This window comes from Eschrichtius robustus, chromosome X, assembly GCF_028021215.1.
Source record: "Eschrichtius robustus isolate mEscRob2 chromosome X, mEscRob2.pri, whole genome shotgun sequence".
NCBI lineage: Eukaryota > Metazoa > Chordata > Mammalia > Artiodactyla > Eschrichtiidae > Eschrichtius > Eschrichtius robustus.
Window position 1 is genome coordinate 82,864,916 of NC_090845.1, and position 12,761 is coordinate 82,877,676.

A 12,761-nucleotide genomic window follows, 5' to 3' on the forward strand; every position below is an offset into this window, starting at 1 on the left:
GTCAAAAATAGATCTACCATATGATCCTCTAATTCCACTCCTGGGTATATATCCAAAGAAAACGAAAACACTGATTTGAAAAGATATATGCACCCCAATGTTCATAGCAACATTATTTACAATAGCCAAAATGTGGAAGCAACCTAAGTGTCCATCAACAGATGAATGGATAAAGAACATGTGGTATATATATACAATGAAATATTACTCAGCCATAAAAATAATAAAATTTTGGCATTTACAACAACATGGATGGACCTAGAGGGTATTATGCTTAGTGAAATAAGTCAGACAGAGAAAGAGAAATACTCTATGTTATCACTTATATATGGAGTCTAAAAAATAAAACAAATGAATATAACAAAACAGAAACAGACTCACAGATACAGAGAACAAACTAGTGGCTACCAGGGGGAGAGGGAAGGAGGGAGGGGCAAGATGTACAAACTACTATGTATAAAATAAGTAAGCTACAAGTATATATTGTATATCACAGGGAATATAGTCAATATTTCATAATAACTTTATTTATTTATTTATTTTTACTGTTGTGTGTGTTTTTAATTGAAAGTCCCTTACTGGTCCTGCTTCCATGAGTGGTTGTGACCAGGGGAAAAAGGGGAGGGGAACCAGGTGGTGCAGGGAGGGGTCATCTCCACAACATTCCATTTATACACAGAACTAAACAGACAAGCACAGAGTCACTATTGTGGTTAGACGTTGGCAGCATGGGAAAGGGGAGGAACAGGTGGGAAATTAGGGTGTTGTCAAAAAAAAATACAGCCCTCCCCAAACAGGGGTTCCTGGGGAGAACTTGATCTGTTTCAACCCAAGAGGAATCAGAAGATCAAAAGCTGTTTGGGAAGGCCAGAACTGTCAGGGATGGAGGGAGAAGGAGGAAGATCCAGGGGGTGGGGGGGCTGTTTGGCAACTGGGGTGAAGGGACTGCCCTCCTCCTGCTGGGATCCCCCCAGCCCCTCGGGTCTGGTAGGAAGGGGGCAGCCTGCAACCCCCGTAGGCAGGTCTGGGGCTGCCAGATGCCCCAGGCAGGGGGCTGGAGGGAGCTCACAAAGGCTTGCCCTCCAGGGAGATGATGGCGTTGCTCCCCAGCTTCTCTGTCAGGGTGCAGGGGTCCCTGACCTCCTTACAAGTTTGCTTGTAATTCATCTTGATCTCCATCAGCTTCTTCTTAATGGCGTCCTTGGAGCTGCCATAGATCATTTTGCTCTTAAGGGGTGCACACTCAGGGGTCCAGAAGATGAACACCAGGTCCTCCTTCTTGCTCTCCTTGGTCTCATAGATTGCCTTATAGAGGACGTAGTGGCAGCCTTTGTCTGGCAGCATCTTGACAAAGGTGGCGTAGGGGTCTTCTACAGTCTGGCCCACATCACCTACCAGGATCTCCTTGCCCTCCTCCAGGATGATGTTCTTCTTGCCCTCTCTCAGGCAGAAGAGCACCACCTACTTGTCCTTCTTCACCTCCTCTGGTGTTGATAACTTACACATCTTCATGTCATTGAACATTTTGATGACCCCTTCAGAGACAGCCACACTGGAGGCCATGTTTCCAGCAGCAAAAAGGAGAGAGCAAGGAGAGCCAGAAAAGACAAGAGCCGCTGCAGCTGCTGCCAGGATGCAACTTATCATAATAACTTTAAATGGACTATAATCTGTTAATTTAATTGCTATGTTTTACACCTGAAACTAATATTGTAAATCAACTATACTCAATTAAAAAATTATCAAGTTTTGTTATGGACCATGTTTTTGGTGTTGTATCTAAGAAGTCATCACTAAACCCTAGGTCACCTAGAGTTTCTCCTATGTTACCTTCCAGGAGGTTTATACCTTTGCATTTTACATTTAGTTTTCAGATTCATTTTGAGTTAATTTTTGTGAATGGTGTAAAGTCTGTCTAAATTAATTAATTAACCTACTTTCTGTCTTCCTTCCTTCCTTCCTTTCCATGTGGATGTCCAGTTGTTCCATCACAATTTATTGAAAAGACTATATTTTCTCCATTAAATTGTCTTTTCTTCTTTGTCAAAGATCAGCTGACTATATTTATGTGGTTCTATTTCTGGGCTCTCTATTCCATTCCATTGATCCATTTGTCTATTCTTTCACCAGTTTCAAACATTTTCATTATCGTAGCATTATGATAAGCCTTGAAGTCGATTAGTGTCAGTACTCCAACTTTGTTCTTCTTAAATATTGTGTTGGTTATTCTAGGTTTTTTGCTTTCCATATAAACTTTAGGATCAGTTTGTCAAAATACACAAAATGGCTGGCTGGGATTTGGATTGAGACTGCATTAAATCTATAAATCAAGGTGAGAAGAACAGAGATCTTGTTAACATGGACTCTTCCTATCTATGCATATGGAATATCTCTCATTCATTTAGAATCATCTGATTTCTTTCATCAGAGTTTTGTAGTTTTCCTCATTGTACATATTTTGTTAGATTTATAACTAAGGATTTCATTTTGGGGGGGTCAAGGATAAATAGTACTATGCTTTTAATTTCTAATTCAAATTGCTAACTGTTGGTATACAAGAAAGCAATTGACTTTTATATATTAATCTTGTATCCTTCAAATTTGCTAGTCATTTATAAGTTCAGTGAAATTATTTTGGGTCAGTTCTTTGCAGTTTTCTACATAGACATTCATGTCAATTAAAATGACTTTTTAATTGTGATAAAATATGTGTAACATAAAATTAATGAATTTAATGATTTTAAGTGTTTAATTCAGTAGTGTTAACTATATTCACATTGTTGTGCAATCACTTTCCAGAACTTTTCATCTTGCAAAACTGAAACTCTATACCCATTAAAATACAATTCCTCATTCCCCCCTGTCCCCAGACCCTGGCAACCACCTTTCTACTTTATGTTTCTGTGAATTTGACTACTCTAGATATTTCATATACGTGGATATAAGTGAAATCATACAGTATTTGTCTTTCTGTGGCTGGCCTAGTTCACTTAGTATAATGTCCTCAAGGTTTGTCCATGATGTAACATGTATCAGAATTTCCTTCATTTTTAAGGCTGAATAATATTCTCTTGTATGTATATATCACATTCTGTTTATCCATTCATCCAACAATGGACCCTTAGGTTGCTTCCACCTTTTCCTTATTATGAATAATACTGCTATCAACATAGGTGTACAAATATCTCTTCAAGACCTTTGTATATACACCAAGGATTTCAATAGGTATCAGAGACTAAAATTTCCACTGGTGTCCTTGTTTTTGTCTTTCCTGTTGTCCTGGGGTTTCCCTAGAGACTTCTTAAATATTGTCTGAGATGCACCATTTTTTTTTTAAGTTGTATTCTTCTGTTATTATATAGGATACCTATTGATGTGCTGATGAGGTGTGGGGGTGGTGAGGCGTTCTATATTCCTATGATTAGGTCTCAGTCTTCTAATGAGTCTTTGGCCCTAGCCTATGACTTTCCACGTATATCTCAGTTTTGTTTGCCCCTGCCCCCTTAGGAGTGACAGGAAGGCTAGAAGGCACTGGAGTTGGGTATTTCCCTTCCCCCAGATTGTTAAGGCCCTGGTAAAACTCAGGTAGGTTAGGCTCTGACCTAGGTTTCTATTGAGGGTGGGCCTTATTAAGAAGAACTGAACACTCTGGGCATATCTTAAAATGGCTGTATTTCCCCTCTCCCTGCTGGAGACACAAAGGGATTTTTCTCTGATGTTCAAAAAGTCATGAAAAGTATGGGGGCTCCCCTAAGACTGCACTCCCCTGCAGTTTTTAACTTTCAAAGTAGTCCATATTGAGCTTCCAGCAATTCATCAGTTGCAGATTAGGTTTTCCTACCCTGGCACCAGTTCCCATGGAGTTTTCTGCTTCTGAGCTTCTACTCTGATAAACTGTGATTCTCTTTTTCCACTATTTCTTCAATTTTGGGGGCTGCATTTGCCCTGCGACCTCAGCTTTCTGATGGATCTAAGAAGAGTTGCTGATTTTCAGCGTGTTCAGCTTTTTTCTTGCTGTGTGAATGAGAGAACTGACATCCAAACCCCTTACATGCTGGACCAGAAACCAGAAGTCTAAGCCAATAATATTCTAAAACATAAATATTCCCACATCAGCCATATGCTTAAAACCCATCAATAGCTCCTTATTGCTTTTAGGATATAAACCTAATCTTAGATATTTCCCAAAGGCCTTGGTTTTTCTTATTCCTGGACTTAAAGAGAAGACAGGTCAGTGAATATCTTCTTGTCTTCTTACCTAATGATACTCATGATTACCTATTTCGATGGAATGTCATCCCCCTCTGCACATTCATAAGTATGAATGAATATTCAAGGAAGCAATATCCCTTTGTGCATATCGACTATATTGTTTTCCCACCTACAACCTAAATATAAAGCAATTAAATCTCACCAAAGAAGGATTTGACTTTTAAAAAGCAAAATTGGGGATATGGCAAAAATCAATATGTTGAGGTCAATCATTACTCAGTAAACCAATTTATTTTAAAGCTAAGAAATTAGACATAAAGAACATGAATGTTACTTGTGTTAAAATGCAATTAATTTCAATATTAGTATACTAATATACTATAACAACTTAGTATCCTTAAGTTGTGACATAGTGACACAATACTGAAGAAGACGGAAGAAATCATTTTTTAAAACTTAAGTAAAATGAAAACTTCTTAACTATTTTCCTTACATATCAATTTACTTGAGCAAAGAATTGTCAGGTGAAAGAATTTAGGATTAGGTATAGAAATTAGAAGGCAATCCTTATTTAATGTCATATAACTTATTCATCCCTAATGATAGATTTAACGTTTGCATAAGTGAGATATGAATCATACGTCAAATGCCAAAATATGTAAAAGCCACATTTAGGAAAAAAATCTCTCCTCACATCCAAATGTCAAGTAAGTCTCTATTAATTAATTTCTAGCAATTACTGTGGATATCAGTCCATAACTTACCAGATCTATTACACTTGTTTTAAAGGAAAACTAAATAAATAAAGAGAAATCAATAAGGTCATATGACTTTTTTTTCTATGTTTTCTGATTTGCATTTACTTTGAATACAAAGGTCATTTATTTTCAAGAAAACTATTTTGAACTTATTTATTTAAAAATGTATTTGTCAATAAGATGACTTGAATTACTAACTCCTAATTCCTGTTTTCTCAATACCTTTTTTTGTATAGTATGGCCCAGGACAAGCTACTCTGCCACAAAATTTCTAGATTCTGAGTAAAATGTAGTTTTTGTTGTTGGAATTAAGGGACACCTCCAATAAGTCACTGGGGCAAAGGAAAACTAAAATACTGAAATACAATAGTACGTAAATTAAGAAAAGAATAAGTATTTTTAATTTTCCCTATACACTAATAGGTTCCTGGATGTTAAATGGGAGGTAAAAAGCTCTTCTTGAGTCTACTGGGTCTTGACTGTCTTCAGCTCCACATGCCAAAGTGGCATATTTTAGGGTGGCACATTGTGCTACCCTTCTGCTACCTAATAGCAGAGCCTCACATTTTATGAAGCAAAAATTAATACAGTTGCAAGGAAATATTGCCAATTCCACCAACATAGTGAGTCAATACAGCTCTCTTTAGAGAACTGGAAAAAATATACTAGATTTGAAAAACAAAATAAGCTTGATTTATTGCACTTACATAAAACACTGCAACAAACAAACAGAAAACACTCATTGAACATTAATGAAAACTGACCACCATAAAACAAGTTTTGTTTTAAAACTCTTATGTTTCACTGTAAGCACTTTTAAAGAGTTCTATAAATCTTGTAGAGATGACAAAAGGAACTATACATGGTAAAAATTCCTAGTATACTAGACAATACTCTGGTATTGTCTATAAGTCCTATTTTTCCAAGGTAGCTGAGATCCTCACTTAAGGTGAATATTAAAAGGTGAAACTTCTGCATCACTTTGAACTTTCATTTCAAACCCGCATTTTTTTCCTATGAGGTCTCTATCCTCTGTAATCCATTGGCTTGCCAGTGTGGCACCCTGACTCAACATTATTAGGATGAAATCAGATATTTCTCACCATCTTAATCACAGAAGATCAAAAACTAAAATGAGTCTCCAAAATGTCAGTTATCCAGAGAGCCAGTCTATTTTTAGACAACTGATCTACAAATCACCAAACCACTTCAGGGTTAAGAGGTGGCATCTGGTATGTATTGGTAAATAGCATTAGGTTTAACTAACTTTTTATTCTCTTTAATTTTACATATTTTCAAAAATAATAAATCTCATTAAACTTTAACATTATGTTATGCTCTAATAAATTATATACATTTGTTTTCCATGGTAATTATTAGAAACATATAGTTTTGCCATTCATAAACAGCTAAATTAGCACATTTACATTTTAAAATGTTTCTCTGGCATTTTTTTCCCTTTGAGCATCAGTGAAAAACTCACGCCTATGTCAAAGGTTACTCTGAATTTTGTAACCAGTTAAACCACTGGTCAGTATTGCCATTTAGATATACAATTCACTATATAACACTGAAGACAAAGAAATTGTCAGCTAAGATTTTTGGTGGGGGGGGCGTCCTAGGTGATTATATTAGCTTCCTCCTGAGTGTAAGTGATTAAATGGCATAATATCCTAAGTATGGTTTATAGGGCTATTTATAGGAAAATTATAGTTTTGAGTAATATTATTTTAGCTATGTGTCTTATTTATAAGAGATTATTTGTAATACTGTTTTTATGGTGAGCTAAAAGAGAGCGTTATTTGAGTTTTTGTTGGTTTTAAGTACTACTTCCTGCTGTTTTTAGAAATCTATAAATAATATCTGAAAACTTTGACCCACTTTTCTGTCTCTAATTTTTTTTTATCACAACAGTTGCTATATTGATCAATTCTCTGATTCTCTTATTCCTTTATTGTTTTTTGGTTTTCTTCTTGAAGGTAAAATGAAGCTGACTCATATTTTGATAATCACTTGAAATCTACATAATCCCCCTTTGTTAAATAACACTTTGTTAAATAAAACTTTCAAGCTGCAGGCAAAACTACTGTTCAACTTTGATCATTTTTAAATAACTTGTCATAGTAGTTACAAAGATATGCTAATAAAGGAGGTGGGATGGGTAATGCACTAATATATCTAAAACAATTAAACCAGGTCAAGTGATAGAACATAGAAAGCCTGTCTATGTAGAATTTCCATTTTCCACATTAACAGAAATATTATTTATTACTAATCACTTAATGGAATTAAAAATACCTTTATAGATGTTGATCCTAGGTCACTGAGAAGACTGATAAATTCAGACATTCCACTAAACCTTGAATGTATGACTATTATTTTTGTCCAAATTTTTGCTTATTTTATCATTGTATGGCAAGTAAATAAATTTTGAATGAGCTGAATCATGCACAAAATCTCCATGCATGAAAAATTTTGTTTTCCTCTTCATAAAAGAAGTTAAATTTTTAAATCATCTTTTTTTTCTAAGAATATACTTTAATCAGAGAATAATCCTTTAAAACTACACTAGTTAAAGATCTTAAACTTTGGCCCTTGTATAGGTAATTTTTCAAAAGTTTGTGGTTTTTTTCATAATCAAATTGTATCACTGACATGATGGATCCAAACAATTATTCTGAAATTGACCATTAAAAGCATCCTTAAGAAAATCTTAATCATTAAATTGGATGGAGAGGGAAAAGACAACTAAGTATTTTTAATCACTGAACTGTTTATGCTCAGGATATTAAATTTCATAAGTGCTCTGAATTTAGGAAAATATACTAGTGTGTGAGTTGGTTCTATTCAATGAAAATTTGATTTGGTTGTATTTCAATTTTTTTAGTTGTTTTGTTTTATGTAAATATTGGTTCACTTGATGCTTTTTGAAAGAGTAAAATATTTTGTCAAGAAAACAGCTGAACTTAGCAAATTAGAATAGTTCTAGTATTGTGTTCATCTTGATTTTCTAAATTCTTTTTAGAGCTGGAAAGGAAGATCTAGTCACCTCAATTTTAGTTGGGCAAAAAAAAGATGGATAGAGTAGAAAAAATTGTTATGAACATGGGAGAAATGAATCAAATAGTTTAAGATACAGAATCAGCTATACGTAAAATTTTAATCAAAGCAGTTTGTCTTTGGTATACCTAGCCTTCCCTTTCTATATAGAGTTTGCCTCTTTTAACCTGTAGAAATATAAGGAGAAAAGTTAATAAATCATTTCGTTAATTATTATCAGATTCACTGACATATTCAAAGAAATATAAAATGAAAATTTTCAAAGGAATAAATCTCTAATGGTGGAATTTAAGTCATAATGGCATTTGGATGGGGACATTCATTTAGGGCTGAGAGGCTCCTAGACTACTCTTCACATCATCTTGCATGTGTGACTGTGCTTGACTATACTCCTTGCTGTATGTAGAAAGGGGTATCCTTTTGAATGAATGTATTCTGTGGCTTCTTTTTTCTCAACACCACTTTGTGTCATACTGAAGGGGAACAAAGATCAAGTTGTGAAAGGTTTTTCCTCAAACTATTCAAATGGTGATATTATTCTGAAATCTCAAGAGACAAAAGGTGGCAGGACAGAAAATCAACATTGACAAATGCTCAGTCCAATTCTCTACCTGACCTGTTGCATGGGTATATCAGAACTGACATTGTTGGTCTCCTTAAGGCATTCACGACTCAAAGAAGTTACGACCTGCAGGAAAGGCCAGCTGGGTGCATTCATACATGGAAACCAGCAACTATGGCTTTAGTTTCATAAGCAGTAGTATTGCCAGCTGGCTCCAAGGTTTTGCCTAGACTGATTTCCCTTATCAATTCTAGGCTCTCCTAAGTGGAAAATATTCAGGTCCAAGTGGGCTCATCTTCCTGCAAATCATGGAAGAATATTTTCTTAGCTTTACTTTGGTTGTGATTCAGATAGTAAAGTCGTTTATGCACTCTCTTAGGTACTAAGATCAGTGTGTAATAAAATGCAACACGGTGGAGCAAATAAGGAAATGACCGGCATTGAACTGAGGCACAGTACTCACTCAAAACTTCGGTTTCCTCAAATAATAGTGCCTGCCTCACTGGGACCTTGTACGATTAAATGGTATGGCATTTGTAAAATGTTGATCATAGTACCTGACACATTGTAGCTACTCAATAAATAACCAGTTTCAGCTCAAACAACTCAGGTGTTATTGCTTTTATATACTGAGGTTTGTGGAAGATTTGATTTGATGAACAAGCTTTACAACTTAAACAAACTTTAAAAAAATCACTGGTCTCATTGATCTCAAAAAACCTTTCCAGCTCTAAGGTTTTAAAATGATTACACCCTAGTTCCCTCTACAGGGTATTTTACTTGACGTTTCTCAACAGATAGCACAGGACTTGTGAACTTAACCAAGATGGAGGGAGAGTAGTTGACTGCTAACGGTGTCTCCATTTAAAGGACTAAGTGGTCCTTTAACACTGGTAATACGTGAGAGTATTGTAGGACGTACGTAGGCAAACATTTTTGTAATAAACATATATTTTTAAAAAATTAAATATACTAGAAAGAATATAAATAGACAAAATACATGGCTTTAAAATTGAGTCAAGTTTTAATGGATAAATAATACTAAATATAGAGAAGGAAATGGAAAATATGAATGAAGATAACCCTTACATAACCAATGACTGGGAAATATTGTTTTTGTCTATACTAATGTTATGTTAGAACTTCTTAAAAAATAAAAAGAATGAAATTTATATCCTATTGAGAATACAAATTTGTCCATATATACACAAATAAAACCGTCTGCTTCTCAAATGTATCTTTGTCTAAAAAGAGATTCATGACTGCACAACCAGATTATTCCATTCTCACTACACCATTAATTAATTCCATTTGTGGCAAATCCATTCTATATCACCAGCTCCAATCTTCTGTAAATTAAACATATGATCTCAACTTCTCAAAAAAACATAATTTACAACTGTACTACTGTTTTTCTACTTAAATCACATGTAATATTTTCTAATTAAACTCACTGGGTAAAATATTAATTAATAAAATTATAAACTGAAACTTCTTCAAAATGTGTAGCTTCTTGGGTATAAATCCATATTAAGAAAAGTGGAAAGAAGAGCAAAATAAACAAATAGGAAAATAAAAACATTTGTTTTGAGAGCAAGAGAAATACAGTTACTTGCTTTGTTTTTTTCTTGTGCCAAGCAAGCTGCATGGTTAATTATAAAAAAAAAAAACTACACAAAACTTTTGGACCACTTTATTTTGGCCCTAAAAACTTAATATCATCCAGACTAATCATCTTCAGAATATGAGAATGATAGTAGAATAGCAAAATTCATCCCAAGAAATTAAAGGTATAGATGTTAATCTCAAATCTTTTTATATTTCACTTTATTTGAAATCTGGAAGGAATTATTGATCTAGAGAGTAAAATAATAAATATAAAAAAGTTGTTTATACAGTCACTATTTTTAATGCATAACTCCTGCATTATAAACAACTGTAAATTGAAATTCTAAAATTAAGTCTGAGAAACTACTACCTACATTCATTTCAAACACTAGTATATAATAAATGGCAGCGACTCTATGACGAAAATGTAAAAGTCCACTACTAATGAAATAATCTATTTGTTTAGCTTTCTAATGGAAAATATTTAACAAAAAAGGTGAAATTAAACATGAATACCTGGAAGACTTAATACACAGTATTAGTGAATTAAATCAAGATGGAAAGAGAGAGGATTCAAGATAGCGGAGTAGGTGGACGTGCAGTTCATCTCTCCATGGATGCATCAGGAATACATCTATAGATGCAACAATTCTCACAGAACACCAGCGGAAAACTAGCAAAAGATTGGACACCAGAAAGGACTATAAAGATCCCTGCATAACTGGGTAGGATGGGAAAAAAAGAAGGGAGAAGGAGGAGGAGAAGAAGAGGGATGGGACTTGCACCCCAGGGCGGGGGAGCTGAAGCAGAGGAGAGATTCCCAAATTCGGGGAAACCCCTCTCCTACAGGGAAATCGATTGGGACAGAAGGGAAGCATTTGAGGCCGTTGGAAGAGGGTGAAACGGCTGATCTGTGGCAGATGGGACAGAGTGAGAAATACACAGATGGTCTGTACCACAGCCCTACGTGCCCTGGACTGGGACGTGTGTTCACAGATGTGCAAGGGGGCTGGGAGCTAGTGCGTGGGTATTGGAGAACAGGTCCAGAGTGGGGGCTGCTGTTGGCTGTGGGGAGATAGGCTGGGGGGATGGGAGGGAGGAAATCGGCAGCAGGGAGTGCCTGTGGAGGAAGACTGGACTGCGATGGAAGGAGGGTGCTGCTGCTGAGTCACATGCAGGGGGAGGAGCCACTATTGTAACCTCTCTCTTGCCTACCAACGACAATAAAAGAAGGCCCCTCAGGGCTGGCCCTCGCGTGCCTGCTGTAGGGTGCCAGAAAAACCCCAGCCAGGGCTGGCCCTCACGTGCCTTATGCCGGGCGCCAGAAAAGGCCCTCACTAGGGCCATATTTCTTGTGCCCGTGGCCACCAGTTTCCCTGCACATTTGGTACCACCAGTGTTCCCATGATCCAAGCAGTCATACCACCTCTGCACCCTGTTAACAATGGATAGAAAAATATATGTTTTGATAACGGTACCCGAAATAGAGGTGGAGTGGCTATACAAATATCAAGATGTGGTAGATATATACAATAGAATATTACTCAGCCATAAAGAAAGAACAAAATAACGCCATTTGCACTGACATGGATGGACCTACAGATTGTCATACTGAGTGAAGTAAGTCAGACAAAGACAAATATCATATGATATCACTTATATGTGGAATCTTAAAAAATGGTACAAATGAACTTATTTGCAAAACAGAAATAGAGCCACAGATGTAGAAAACAAACTTATGGTTATCAAGGGGGAAAGAGGGAGTGGGATGAATTGGGAGATTGGGGTTGACATATACACACTACTATATACAGAATAGATAACTAATAAGGACCTACTGTATAGCACAGGGAACTCTACTCAATACTCTGTAATGACCTATAGGGGAAAAGAATCTAAAAAAGAGTGGATATATGTATATGTATAACTGATTCACTTTGCTGTACAGCAGAAATTAACACAACATTGTAAGTCAACTATACTCCAATAAAAATTAATTTAAAATAGAATTTAAGACAAAATTTGTTATTAGAAACAAAAGGGACATTTTATAATCAAAAAAAGGCCAAGAAAATATAACAATTCTAAACATGTGTGCACCTAACTATAGAGCCCCAAAATACATGAAGTAAAAACTAACATAAATGAAGTTTAATAATAATTGTTGGACACATAAATAATGTACTTTCAATAATGGATAGAAAAAATAATCAGAAGGTCAACAAGGAAATATAAGATTTGAACACGATAAATCAACCAACCTAGCCCTAACAGACATCTATAGAACTCTCTACCCACAAACAGCAGAATACACAGTATTCTTAATTGTTCATGGAGCAGTTTACCATGTAACATATGGATAGACCATATGTCAGGTCATAAAAAACGTCACAATAAATTTTAAAAGATTGGAATCACATGAAGTATGTTCTTCAACCAGAACAGAATGCAATTAGAAATCAATAACAGAAGGAAATTTTGGAAATTCTTAAATATGTGGAAATGTAACAACACATTCCTAAATAACAAATGGGTAAAAGAAATTACATGTAAAATTAGAA

At 35.5% G+C, this 12,761-nt stretch overlaps 1 pseudogene; it reads right to left on the bottom strand.

Moving 5' to 3' along the window:
- Positions 1 to 1,065: 1,065 nt before the first annotated feature.
- LOC137757119 (cofilin-1 pseudogene) lies at positions 1,066 to 1,563 on the bottom strand (annotated as a pseudogene).
- Positions 1,564 to 12,761: the final 11,198 nt, after the last annotated feature.